Genomic DNA, 12,226 nt, shown 5'->3' with positions numbered 1-12,226 from the left:
ATAACCTGGTGTTGGCACATTGAGAGTTAGTATACAACTCTCATGCGGACATTGTTTATAACCTGGGTAAGGGGGATTTGGAAGGAGTGTTAATATTATTGCACAGGTAGTACAAATTGCAATTTATGACCGATTTGCTCAGCTCCAACTCTCATGCAAGAAATGTTTATCACCTAGTATTTGGGTTGTGCATTGAAGATGTATTGGGGTTGTTCACTTAAGGTGTCTTAAGATAACCCCCGACAAATCAAGGCATCCTCCCTGGGTGACTCAACTAGCTAGGCCAGCATGGGCTGCCACACTGGATTGCTCCTTTAACGTGCTTGTCACCCTAGCTTATACCTACCAGTCTGTCCTCCAACTTAGTGCCAACAAGGATTACTGCCTAGCTTTTTTTTTCTTGCTTACCCTATATGATCACTAAAACCACCAACAACACACCATTGCATTGGCTAGCATTTTGAATACTGAATGGGCAGGAATCCTCCTCAGCACATACTCCTCCATGCAACACAACTCATTGCCTAGCAACAGCACAGTCCCCATGTGCACGCCACCTCATCCCTAGTGCACTTTTTTGTTTCTTTCTTCTTTAATATAGTATTTAAGAACATTTATTTTGTATTTATGACATCTCATTTTTTTATGGACCTTGTTTGACTGAGTGAGAGAGGTCTCACCAGACTTCGGTCAATGCCACACAATTTTGACCAGCATCAAGCCATCACTGCCACCACCATTTGTCTTTGGTAGCATGTCTGATACACATGAGCAGAGCTCCCTTATTGGGAGGAGCCACTCTCCGATGAATCACACCTTGCTCCAGTGATCTCCTTAGTGCTTCGGTGGATGCTATGCCACCACTGGCTAGACACACCTTGCCGTTGGTGAATGCTCTCTCCAGCACCTTCACCCTTACCATGGTTACAACGAACGTCAGTGCTGCTGGCTAAGTTTCCAGCTTGCCAACTTTACGTAAGCTGGCTTACTTCTCTCTCTCTCTCTCTCTCTTTGTCTTGCTCTCTTCTGCATGTTGTCACTGATTTTGGCTACTTTTTGATGCATCTCAATGGTCATTGACAGCCAACTCTACCACACCCTCAATTGCTCTCTTCCACTGGTGAATGCGTTGGATGTGGCTGCTTTTGATCATTGCCTGCATGTATCCTCATCCATGTTGTTGCACCTCTCCACCTCTCCCTTTTCCATCCACATTATCAGCTGCTGGAGCTCTGCAAAAAATAGGGTCCTCCCTTCATTGCCACTAGGCACTAGCAGCATCCCTTCATGTAGTGCTATCATCGACTCATCCTTCTTCTCTCTTCTCTCTCTCCCCCCAACTTTTTATTTTCCTATAGGGTCTCCAAGAGGAAGGCGAACAGTCTTTGACCCCATGTCTGAACTGGCCAACCTCATATGTAGTTTGAAATCCTTTTCCCGAGATCTACCACATATCTCAAACCCAAAACCCGACTCGGCCATCAGCCACCAAACATCACAAGCACAAGTCTGCCCACACATAGGCTATGCCTGCTACCAACCAGCAGCCTGTTTCAAGGAGGAAGGACACCAGTTGAAATAGGACAAAAAGGACAAGTTTGGCCCCTCACTCTTCTGACAAACCCTTTGGTCAGCCATCGATGAACAAATCCCCAGTACAAAGTGAGATGGCTACCACATTCCTCTCTCTTCATTGCCTTCTGCACCTAAAGTAAGCCATGACACTGTGACGCCTAAGTGCACACACCTGCACCAACCCCGACTCTCTGGCCGCAACCCTCCATCTGCCCCATGTCCTCCTAGACTCCCCCCCAAACAAACCCCACCCACCCCCTTTTAGGGGTTCTCTCTAACGACGACCCACACCCATGGCTCAAGTCAGCTACCACCGGCTAGGTTCAGCCAAAAATCCCTAACCACCCCTGGCTCATGCCCAACTGTCGTGGTCCGGCCTAGACTGTCGTGCCAGCTCATCACCCAAATAGGCCAAACAGCCAACCCTCATTAGCAACCTTGTCGCTTGAGCGCCATGGCCACACTTCACCTACAAGCCACCCACTAAGCCCTGTCTAGCCAGTCGTAGACTAATGCATGGCCTCAATCGAGCTCTATCCATTGTCGTCTCGCACCCAATCTCAGTCGAGCCTCACCCGAACGGAACAAACAACCAGCCCTCATCAGCAACTTGGTTACTCAGACGTCATGGCCACGCTTCACCCACTCAGCCTTGTTTGGCCAGTCACCGATCAATGCATGGCCTCAACCAACTTCTACCCTGCCACTAGTCCCGACCAGCTGTCGTGTCATACCTAGCCTCAGTTGAGCCTCACCAGGCACTGACCCGACTAGCAAAGGGGCTCAGGTAAGGTTGGGAACCTACCAAGCCCGACTTGGGCCTGGTAGCTGGTCGGGTCTTGTCGTCGGGTCCGATAAATTTAACAGGTCGGGCCCAAGCAATACAATGCGCCCATCGACGGCCCAATAAGACTAGTAACATTGTACACTGTCTCTTGCCTTTGCAAAGGGTTATACGCAAGTCCTATGAAGGATCAATGTCAGGTATACTTACTTCAATGAAGCTCACATCCTGAGAAGATTTTGATGGTCGACCGTGAGAGGGATCATGTCGACGAGTGTAGACCAATGGAGGGTCCTGAAACCTTTTCATATTCGAAGCAGGAAAGGGAAAAAATTGCAACAAGACATGAGGAATAGGTAGAGGAATAGGACATGGTATCTCAGATGACACAGAAGTAGGACTAAAGTAAGACTGAGACTCAAGGAAAGTTACATCCGCTCTGATGAATTCTTTTTGAGTTACCGGATCAAAGCACTTGTATTCTTTTTTGTTTTGAGGATAGCTAACGAACACACACTTAATGGCTTGAGCAAAAAGTTTATCATGTTTAGGCCCAAGAATGTGAACAAAACAGGTACATCCAAAAACTCTAGGTGCAACAAGAAATAATCTTCGATTGGGATAAACAAGTTGTTGGAAATTGAAGAGAGGAAGAGGCGAGAGAGAAAAAAAAAACTTTTTTTGATCATGTAACCCTAATCTTATATTAAAAGAGATTAGGGTGTCAACAATATATATTTACAATTTCAGTCTACCAAAAATAAAAAATAATAATAAGTAGACCCATTTCCACTTTCTAATATTTCAGAAAGGCTCTAGAAAACTTTAACACTCCCCCTCAAGATGGAGCATAGATATCAATCATGCTTAGCTTGTTACATCCTCTCAAGAAATCTGTGATGGAAAGAGCTTTAGTAAACATATCAACTGCTTGATCTTCAGAGTAAACATGAATCATGCTAATGATACCTTCTTGTACCAAATCTCGAACATAATGGCAATCCACTTCAATGTGTTTTGTCCTCTTATGAAAGACAGGGTTATTTGCAATGTAGGTTGCTGCTCTGTTATCACAATATATCTTCATAGGAAGGCTCACTGAAATTCCCAATTCTAGAAGCACTGATTTGACCCATCACATTTCAACTGCAGTTTGAGTCATCTCCTTGTATTCAGACTCAACACTAAATCTAGCAACCACATTATGTTTCTTGCTTCTCCAAGAAATAATCTTCCCACCAATAAAGACAAAAAAACCTATAGTAGATCTCCTGTCATTTACTGACTCTCCATAATCAACATCACTATATGCTTCTATGTCTATACATTCTCCCTTTTTGAACTATAATCCCTTTCTCAGGGCTGATTTCAAGATTTTACCACTATTAAAGCAGCCTCCCAATGAATTTTTCAAGGTTTTTTCATTAATTGACTTAGCTTATTCACAGCAAAGCTGATATCAACTTCTTGATCTTCAGAGTAAACATGAATCGTGCTAATGGCACCTTTTTGTACCAAATCTCGACCATAATGGCAATCCACTTAATGTGTTTCATCTTCTCATAAAAGACAGGGTTATTTGCAATGTAGGTTGCTGCTCTGTTATCACAATTAGGAAGACTCACTGAAATTCCCAATTGTAGAAGCATTTATTTGACCTATCACATTTTAACTGCAGTTTGAGTCATCTCTCTGTATTCAGGCTCAACATTAGATGACCACATTTTGTTTCTTGCTTCTCTAAGAAATAAGCTTCCCACCAATAAAGACACAAAAACCTATAGTAGATCTCCTATCATTTACTGACTCTGCATAATCAATTATCACTATATGTTTCTATGTCCGTACATTCTCTATTTTTTAACTATAACCCCTTTCTTGGGGTTGATTTCAAGATTTTACCACCATTAAAGCAGGCTCCCAATGAATTTTTCGAGGTTTTTCATTAATTGACTTAGCTTATTCACAGCAAAGCTAATATCAGGTCGAGTGATGGTCAAGTATAAAAGTTTCCCTATCAAAGATCTGTAAGAACGAGAGTCAAAAGCCTCTGATTCATCATCATGAATATGAATTCGAGGATTCATAGGAAGTGTAGTAGGTTTGGCTCTCAATAACTATGTTTCCTGCAAAAGACCAAGAACATATTTCCTTTGATATATCACAATCTCTTTATTACTACGAGTTACTTCAATACCAAGGAAATAATGAAGTTGACCAACATCTTTTGTGACAAAGTGTTTCTGTAGAAACTCCTTTATTTGAGCTATCTCTTGAGTATTTTCACCAGTGAGGACAATATCATCAACATATACAATCAATATCACTATACCAAAAGTCTCTCACTTGATAAAGAACTAGTGAACAAGCTGAGATATTTGAAATCCACATTTAGAGACAACCACATTTGGCTTATGGAATCATGCACGGGGACTTTGTTTAAGCTCATAGTTAGCCTTTTCAAGTTTGCATACCTTGGAACATTCCCCATGTCGTTTGAAACAAGGTGGTTGTTACATATAGACTGTTTCAGAGAGATCACAATATAGAAATGCATTTTTTACATCAAGCTGAAAAAGAAGCCAATTCTGCTAAAATTGCGAGAGATATAATTAGGCGAATAGTATCCAACTGTGCCACAGGTAAAAACGTTCCGAAGAAGTTCACCCCATAAGTCTGTGTGTAGTCTTTTGCAACAAGATGAGCTTTAAAGCACTCTACGGAACCATCAGAATAATATTTGATGGTGAATACCCATTTAGAGCCGACAACATCACAATTCATCGGTGGGTCCACCAGGTCTCAAGTCTCCCTAGAAAGAAGTGCATCCATTTCCTTTGCATGGTGTGCTTCCATCGTGAATCTAATAAGGCTTAGTGGAGAGAAGTAGGAATAGTGTGACTAGCCATAACTCGATCAAACTGCACCAAACTTGTACTCAAATGGTCCATAGAAATTGAGTTAGAGATCAGATGCCTTGTGCATTGTCGTTGGCCCTTGCGAATGGAAATAGGTACATCATCTGCAGAATAGTCATCATTTCTTCCCGAGTCTGTCTTATCATTGAAACTTATGTCATTAAAAGACTCTGGTGGGCGGTTTGGAAAGGAACCTTGATCTTGAGTATAGACTATTGGAGGATCAAGAGGACGATCACATGACAGTGGTTGAGAGGAAGGGATAGACTCAAATGATACTGGGAGAATAGGAAGAGGAACAGACACGGGGAGCCCAGACATAGTGGTATTTAGAGTGAAAAAATAAGGACGAGACTCAAAGAATGTCACATAAACACTAGCAATCTCTTTCATGTTCTGGGATCAAAACATCGATATCCTTTTTGAATGGCAGAATAGCCGATGAACCACATTTGACGGCTTGGGCTACAAGTTTGTTTTTGTTTGGGCCCAAGATGTGTACAAAGCAAGTGCATCCAAAAAACTTTGGAAGGTATATGAAATAATGGTTGATCTTGAAATAGTATTTGAATGGGAATGCGTTCTTGGATGGTAGACGAGGGCAATCTATTGGTGAAATATCATGCAATAAGAATAGCATCACCCCAAAAGTAGGTAGGCATATGAGTATGTAACATGAGGGTGGGGGCCACATTTAGAAGTTGTCGATGTTTGTGTTCAGCAAAACCATTTTGTTGGGATGTATGGGGACATGTATATTGTGGTCGAATCCCATGATTGGCATAAAATTGAAGTAGAACTAAATTCAAGAGCATTATCAGTGCGAAGATTTTTGACAATAACACCAAACTAAGTTTTTGTTTCATTGACAAATTTATGAAGAATACAAAAGACTTCAGACCTGCCCTGTAACAAAAATACCCAACTGACTCTAGTAACATCATCAACCAAAATAATGTAATATCAAAAACATGAACAAAAGGAACCTCGACTTGGATCCCAAACATCAACAATTCAACATGAAGAAGATCAAAAGGACTTTGACTTGATGGACTCTGACTCGAAAAGAAACTACTACATGTATGCTTGTCAAACTATCATGCATCACATAAGAAAGACTCTGATGCAGGAATATCTAGAAAAATGCAAGGAAGCTTGGACATAGAGGGATGACCTAGTCTGAGATGCCACTGCAAAGGAGAAGGCTTCGACATGAAAGAGGATGCAGCAACATCTACAGGGACAGAAATGAAATAGAGTCTCTCACGTTCATGGCCACCACCAATCATCTTCTCAGTTTGTAAGTCCTGAAAAGAACATGAACTCTTATAAAAACTGACTCTGCACTGTAAATCTCTAGCCAATTGCTTAATAGATAACAGGTTAACAGGAAATTGAGGAGCATATAGCACATGTGTAATGGTGCCAAAAGGTGTGAGGGAGATATCACCGCTGCCCAGAATAGGGGACAACTTGCCATCAGCCAACCTGACATGTTGTGTTGTGGCTTATTAATACAATGCTTGGATGCTCCTGAGTCAATCATTCATATCATACCTGGGTCATTGGTAGGGGCACCAAAGAAAGCCGAGTCTACTGCAGCTATGCTGGTCGAGGCAAGGGTAGACCTCTCAGCTAGAACCAGATCATATTCTTCCTTGCTTAAGTTGAGAGAATACGATGGTGGTACATGAGAACATGTAGGAGACTCAACCATAGAAGTTGTATCCTATTAAGAAGTTGCAGTAGATGAAGATGACCCTTTCCTGCACTTGTCTTCCGTCCACCACGTCCTGGTGGACCAGCAAAACGGAGATGGGGATGTTTGTCCCAACATCGATCCTCCAAATGTCCTAATTTACCATAATAAGAGCATTAAAATTTGTCGTGTCCTGCACCACATCCCCTAGATCCAACAAAAGAACGATGGCTACGTCTTCCTGACATCAGAAGTGCAGAAAATGGGGTGTCATGCATAGGCTCAGTAAAAGTGACTGTAAGACGGCTCAATCTATTATAAGTATCTGCTAAGTCTTGAAGGTCACTGCCTGTGAGGATTTGAGACTTCACCATAGAATACTCTGAAAATAACCCAAAAACAAACTTTGCTACCATACCATAACAGTGCTTGCAAGGTAGGCGAAGAGCTTTTAACGGTTCATATGCAGTAGTCAATGTAGCAAAATATTGTGACAAATCTTGATCTCCTTGCCATATGTTAAAAAAGCTCCTCTTTCAATTGTAAATATTTATTAACATTAGTAGCATGAGAAAACGTCTTCTTTAGGAAAGACCACATATCTTTAGTTGTGGTGTAGTATGCCATTGTTAGAGCTATACGGAACTCTACACTGTTCATAATCCATGTCATTACAATGTTATTATCTTCATCCCACACGGCATATTTCCCTTTTTCCTAAAGGAGTTCATCTTCTTCAATAATATATTTCTTTCTATGACCAGCCACAGAAATCATAAAAACCCTAGACCAGATTTCATAATTTGAACCATCAAGTTTTATTGTGGTTCCATAAGAGAAGCAGTTCCCAACCATCTTGTATTCATTAGACCTCTTTTGACCTACTACCGTCAATCATAGTAGAAAACCAATGTAAAAGAACACGAAGACCACCACCAAAGGACGTGCAACAGGTTGAACACAACAAGAAAAAATAGCAAGCTATTTTCAGATGCATGCAACAGGCAACAATTTTTTTTTTAGACGATGGCAGCAAACAACAATTTCAGATATAGATTGCAGCAAACATACACACGGCAGCTAGCAACAATCTCATATATAAATGGCAGCAAACATACACATGTCTAACTATAAATCTCAACACAACCTGTCAACTCCTCTCGACTTCAACTATGTTGTAACTCCATACGATTTCAAACATGCCAATACGATAAACCTTTGCCTATTAGGATCCATAGGTACCACACGACCAAGTAGATTTAAATGTCCTAGCCGATCAGATGTTTTCTGGTATGACCTTCTTCCACGACAGTAAATACGTCAGATCTGATACATTCTGATCTGATCCATGGTCTGACCTTCTTCCACGGCAGCAGATAAGTCAAATTTGATACATTCTGATCTGATCCACCATTCAACAACTTTATATGGCTGAACTTCTTCAATGTTTAGATCTAAACAACGACATTAATGACTCCAACAACAACACAAGGGTGCTAATCACGTTTCTACATGTTAAACGTGATTAGCCCCTTTCCACCAAATAGTTTACTTGCTTCTCTTGTAATCAGTAGAGATTGTAGATGTGAACCCTAACTTGGAGGAAGAGATGAGAGATGAGGGAAGGAACGTGAAACCCTGGACAACAAGGTCCTAGATCTAGAGCTCTGATACCATGTTGCAAATTGAAGAGAGGAGGAGGCAAGAGAGGGAAAGAGAGAGAGAGAGAGAGAGAGAGAGAGAAACGTTTTCTTATTTGATCATGTAACCCTAATCTCATATTAAAAGAGATTAGGGTGTCGACAACATATACTTACAATTTCAGTCCACTAAAAATAAGAAAATAATAAGTAGACCCATTTCCACTATATAATATTTCAAAAAGACTCTAGAAAACTTTAACACAAGTTTAATTGGTACTTTGTTCTCAATGGAGGATGATGGTGAATGATTCGTCAGGTAACAAGCCATGAGTATCACATCACCCCACAAGTATGCAGGTATGTGACTATGAAGCATTACGGTACGAGCAATAGTTAGAAGTTGCCTATGTTTTCGTTTGTCAACTCTATTCTATTGTGAGGTATGAGGCCATGTAAATTGAGGAGATATACCATTTTCAGTATAAAAGGTCATTAAGATAGATGATTTGAACTCGAGAACATTATCAATGCGAATACACTTAACTATAGAACCAAACTGAGTTTTTATTTCAATAATCAGATTTTGAGAATACAAACTACTTCAAACCTTTCTTTCAAAAGGAATACCCAACTAACTCGAGAAAAATCATCAATAATGATTAGAAAATACCTAAACTTAGATCGGCTAGCAACCCTGCTAGGCCCCCACACATCAACATGAAGAAGATCAAACAACCCTTGACTCGACGGACTGAAATTCAAAAAAAAACTACTACGAGTGTGCTTGCTAAGTTGACAAGCTTCACACTACAAAGACTCTGGGACTGAGAGATTAGGTAGGATAGAATGGAGCTTGGGCCCTGAAGGATAACTGAGCCTGAGATGCCACTGTAAGAATGTAGAGTCTGATGTAGAGGAGGTAGCAGCAAGACCCATAGGAGTCGTCAGGATGTAGACGTGCCCTTTGTCATAGCCGCCACCAATCGTCATCCGAGTTGGTAAGCCCTAAAATGAGTATGAACCAGGGTCAAAAATAATGTGAGTGTAAATCAATAGTCAGTTGTTTGATAGAGAGTAAATGAGAAGAAAATTCAAAAGCATATAAAACATGTGGAATGGTCATGGACTGAAAAAGTTTCACATCTTCATAACCCAATATGGGTGACATTTTGCCATCTACAATTTTGACATGACGTGGCTGAGAAAATCTATGTAAAGTAGTGAAAAATCCAGGTATACTATAGAAATCTCTCGATGCTCCTAAGTCAATAATCCAAGACATACTTGAACCACATGTAGATTTACCCACTGAGAAGGCTCGATCAACAAATGACTAAAGTCCGTTGTATGCATCAGAGAGATCAGGAATTTCACTCCCAGTGAGCATCTGATCCTTGGCAACAGCATACTCAAGGGACAGACTAGCGAGAAACTTTGCAACCATGGTAGGTTCAAAGTGTGACTTATAACAAGATTTGTATGGAGCGTGCAAGAATTTCAATCTCTCATAGGTCGCTTTAACAGATGCAATGTATTGTGATAGATCTTGATTTCCCTGTCAAAGATTGTGCACCTCCTCTTCAACTTGAAGGATTTTACTTACAATTTTGTCTTGCGAATATGTCCTGCCTAAGGAATTCCCACATTTCCTTAGCAGTAGTATAGTAAATAATAGTAGAAGCAATTTGTGGTTGGACGTTATTCATAATTCAATCCATAACCATGTTGTTGTCCTCTTCCCAGGTCATGTACTTCCCTGACTTGTCAATAGGTTCATCTTCTTCAATTATGTGGTTCTTTCGATATCTTTTAACTAACAACATAAAGGACATAGACTACAATTTATAGTTGTGTCCATCTAACTTGATAGTAGATCCGTAAGAGAAGGGATTTTCAGCTCCTTTATGATCACTGCCACCCTCTGGTTTGTGGTTCTCAGCCATAATGAACCACAGCAAGGATTAAGACCAAGAATACCATGATAAAAATTGTGCAGCAGGTAGAACACAGAAAAGACAGTCCTATTTGCAATTAATCAGTCATGCAAAGGGGCTGATAAGCAAAGCAAGAATCAGCTATATCACATGCAGTCTCCTGTTTCGTATCTCACCAATGCACAGCAACATCCCATAGGAAATAACCAAGGCCTCCTTCACGCAGACCGAGCAGACAAAATAGCAAACGTGCGGTTTTATATACTTCTTCAAACATGTTTGAGCAGAACGAACAGCTAACTATTTTTCAGTCATAGAATGTCACAGAAAATAACCAAGACTTCCTTCACGCAAACTTGAGCAGACAAAATAGCAAACGTGTTGTTTTATATACTTCTTCAAAGAGGCTTGAGCAGAACGAACAGTTAACTGCCCATTACAACTCCAACTATGCTGCTCCACCAGACAACATACTTTGACAGTAATAGAAATCTCAAAAATAGAAAACTCAAACTTGCTTGCCCATCAAGACTCCAACTATGCTGCTCCACCAGACGACATACCTTCAAACTTATCAACACCACAATATGTCTTCAACTGTGCTGCTCCACCACTTGTCTTCAAGAGTGCCTAGGGTTTTGAGAAACCCTAAGTTGAGATATGAGAGACAAGGCTGATCAGACGTGTCTACCCAAAGAGCTTAGATCAAGGCTGATCAAACGTGAGAGTAGAGAAGAGAAGAGAAGAACACCACTACGCTAGCCAAACAGATGTCAATTGGCTTTGATACCATGTTGAACGATGGAGGAAGAAACGAGAGAGAGAGACGAAAAGGAGAATCCTTTCCATTATCGTGCCCTATTCTTTACTTAAAGAGAGATTAGGGATCGACTGGAGTCTTTACACTTGAGAGACACATAAAGTTGTAAAAAGACAAAGGAAGACTCTAACTTTTAAATAATCAGAAAACTACCAAACTTAAAAATAAACTTTCTAATTTCAACACCTTGCATGGCTTAGCGCTTACTATAGTGCTTGACAGTCTTTTACCCAGCAAGTATGGCTGCATCCAAGCCCGCATAGCAATGTCAACCATGCCCTTGGTTACCTGCACTCCGACCTAACCACAACCTTTGTTGCCAGCTTGGAATGACATGCCACTTCAACCAATAGGCCGCTGCCTTCTATCAGCTACCATGTCTAGCTTTGTTGGTCATCTCCAGCTAGCCATCCTCTCCCTCAGCAGCCTCGAGTGGAGGATGGTTGGTGTCTTAGTCAAATGTCTTGCTGGAGTTGGGCTGATGTAGCCTCCACAAACTTAGCTGGAGCGCTTGGGCTTCCCAAGATGGCCAAGGCGCAAGATATAGATCACTAGGAAACAAGCCACGGTTGATTTTGTGATGGGATTAAAGGGTTTCATGAGGGTTGAGGGACTAAAACCAACTTCAAATTTGATAAGAAGCTTCATTAATTGTGGGAGTAATGTCTTAAATAAATACATTAAAGGAACATAAATTGTTGTGACTAATGGCATTAATGGATCAGAGGAGTAGGAGAAAGCAAGGCATAGACCAACTTTGGAGCATTCATCCTTCCTTATTGAAGACTGAAGAACATGTTAGCTCATTACTAGTGAAGTGTCTTTCTGATCTAGCTCCTAGCTTCCTCCAACC

General features: G+C 41.0%; 1 protein-coding gene across 1 annotated transcript in view; it reads right to left on the bottom strand.

Moving 5' to 3' along the window:
- Positions 1-9,316: 9,316 nt before the first annotated feature.
- The window catches only part of LOC116248067 (ubiquitin-like modifier-activating enzyme 5), a 31,389-nt gene continuing 28,479 nt past the window's right edge, over positions 9,317-12,226 (bottom strand). The window contains exon 15 of the mRNA XM_031620653.2: positions 9,317-9,624. The gene's annotated coding sequence lies outside the window, so the exon portion shown is untranslated. The remainder of the gene's footprint in view (positions 9,625-12,226) is intronic.

The sequence above is a fragment of the Nymphaea colorata genome, chromosome 2 (genome assembly GCF_008831285.2).
Source record: "Nymphaea colorata isolate Beijing-Zhang1983 chromosome 2, ASM883128v2, whole genome shotgun sequence".
Taxonomy (NCBI): Eukaryota; Viridiplantae; Streptophyta; class Magnoliopsida; order Nymphaeales; family Nymphaeaceae; genus Nymphaea; species Nymphaea colorata.
Note: the sequence above shows the minus strand (reverse complement) of the source record. Positions and strands in the feature narration are given on the sequence as shown.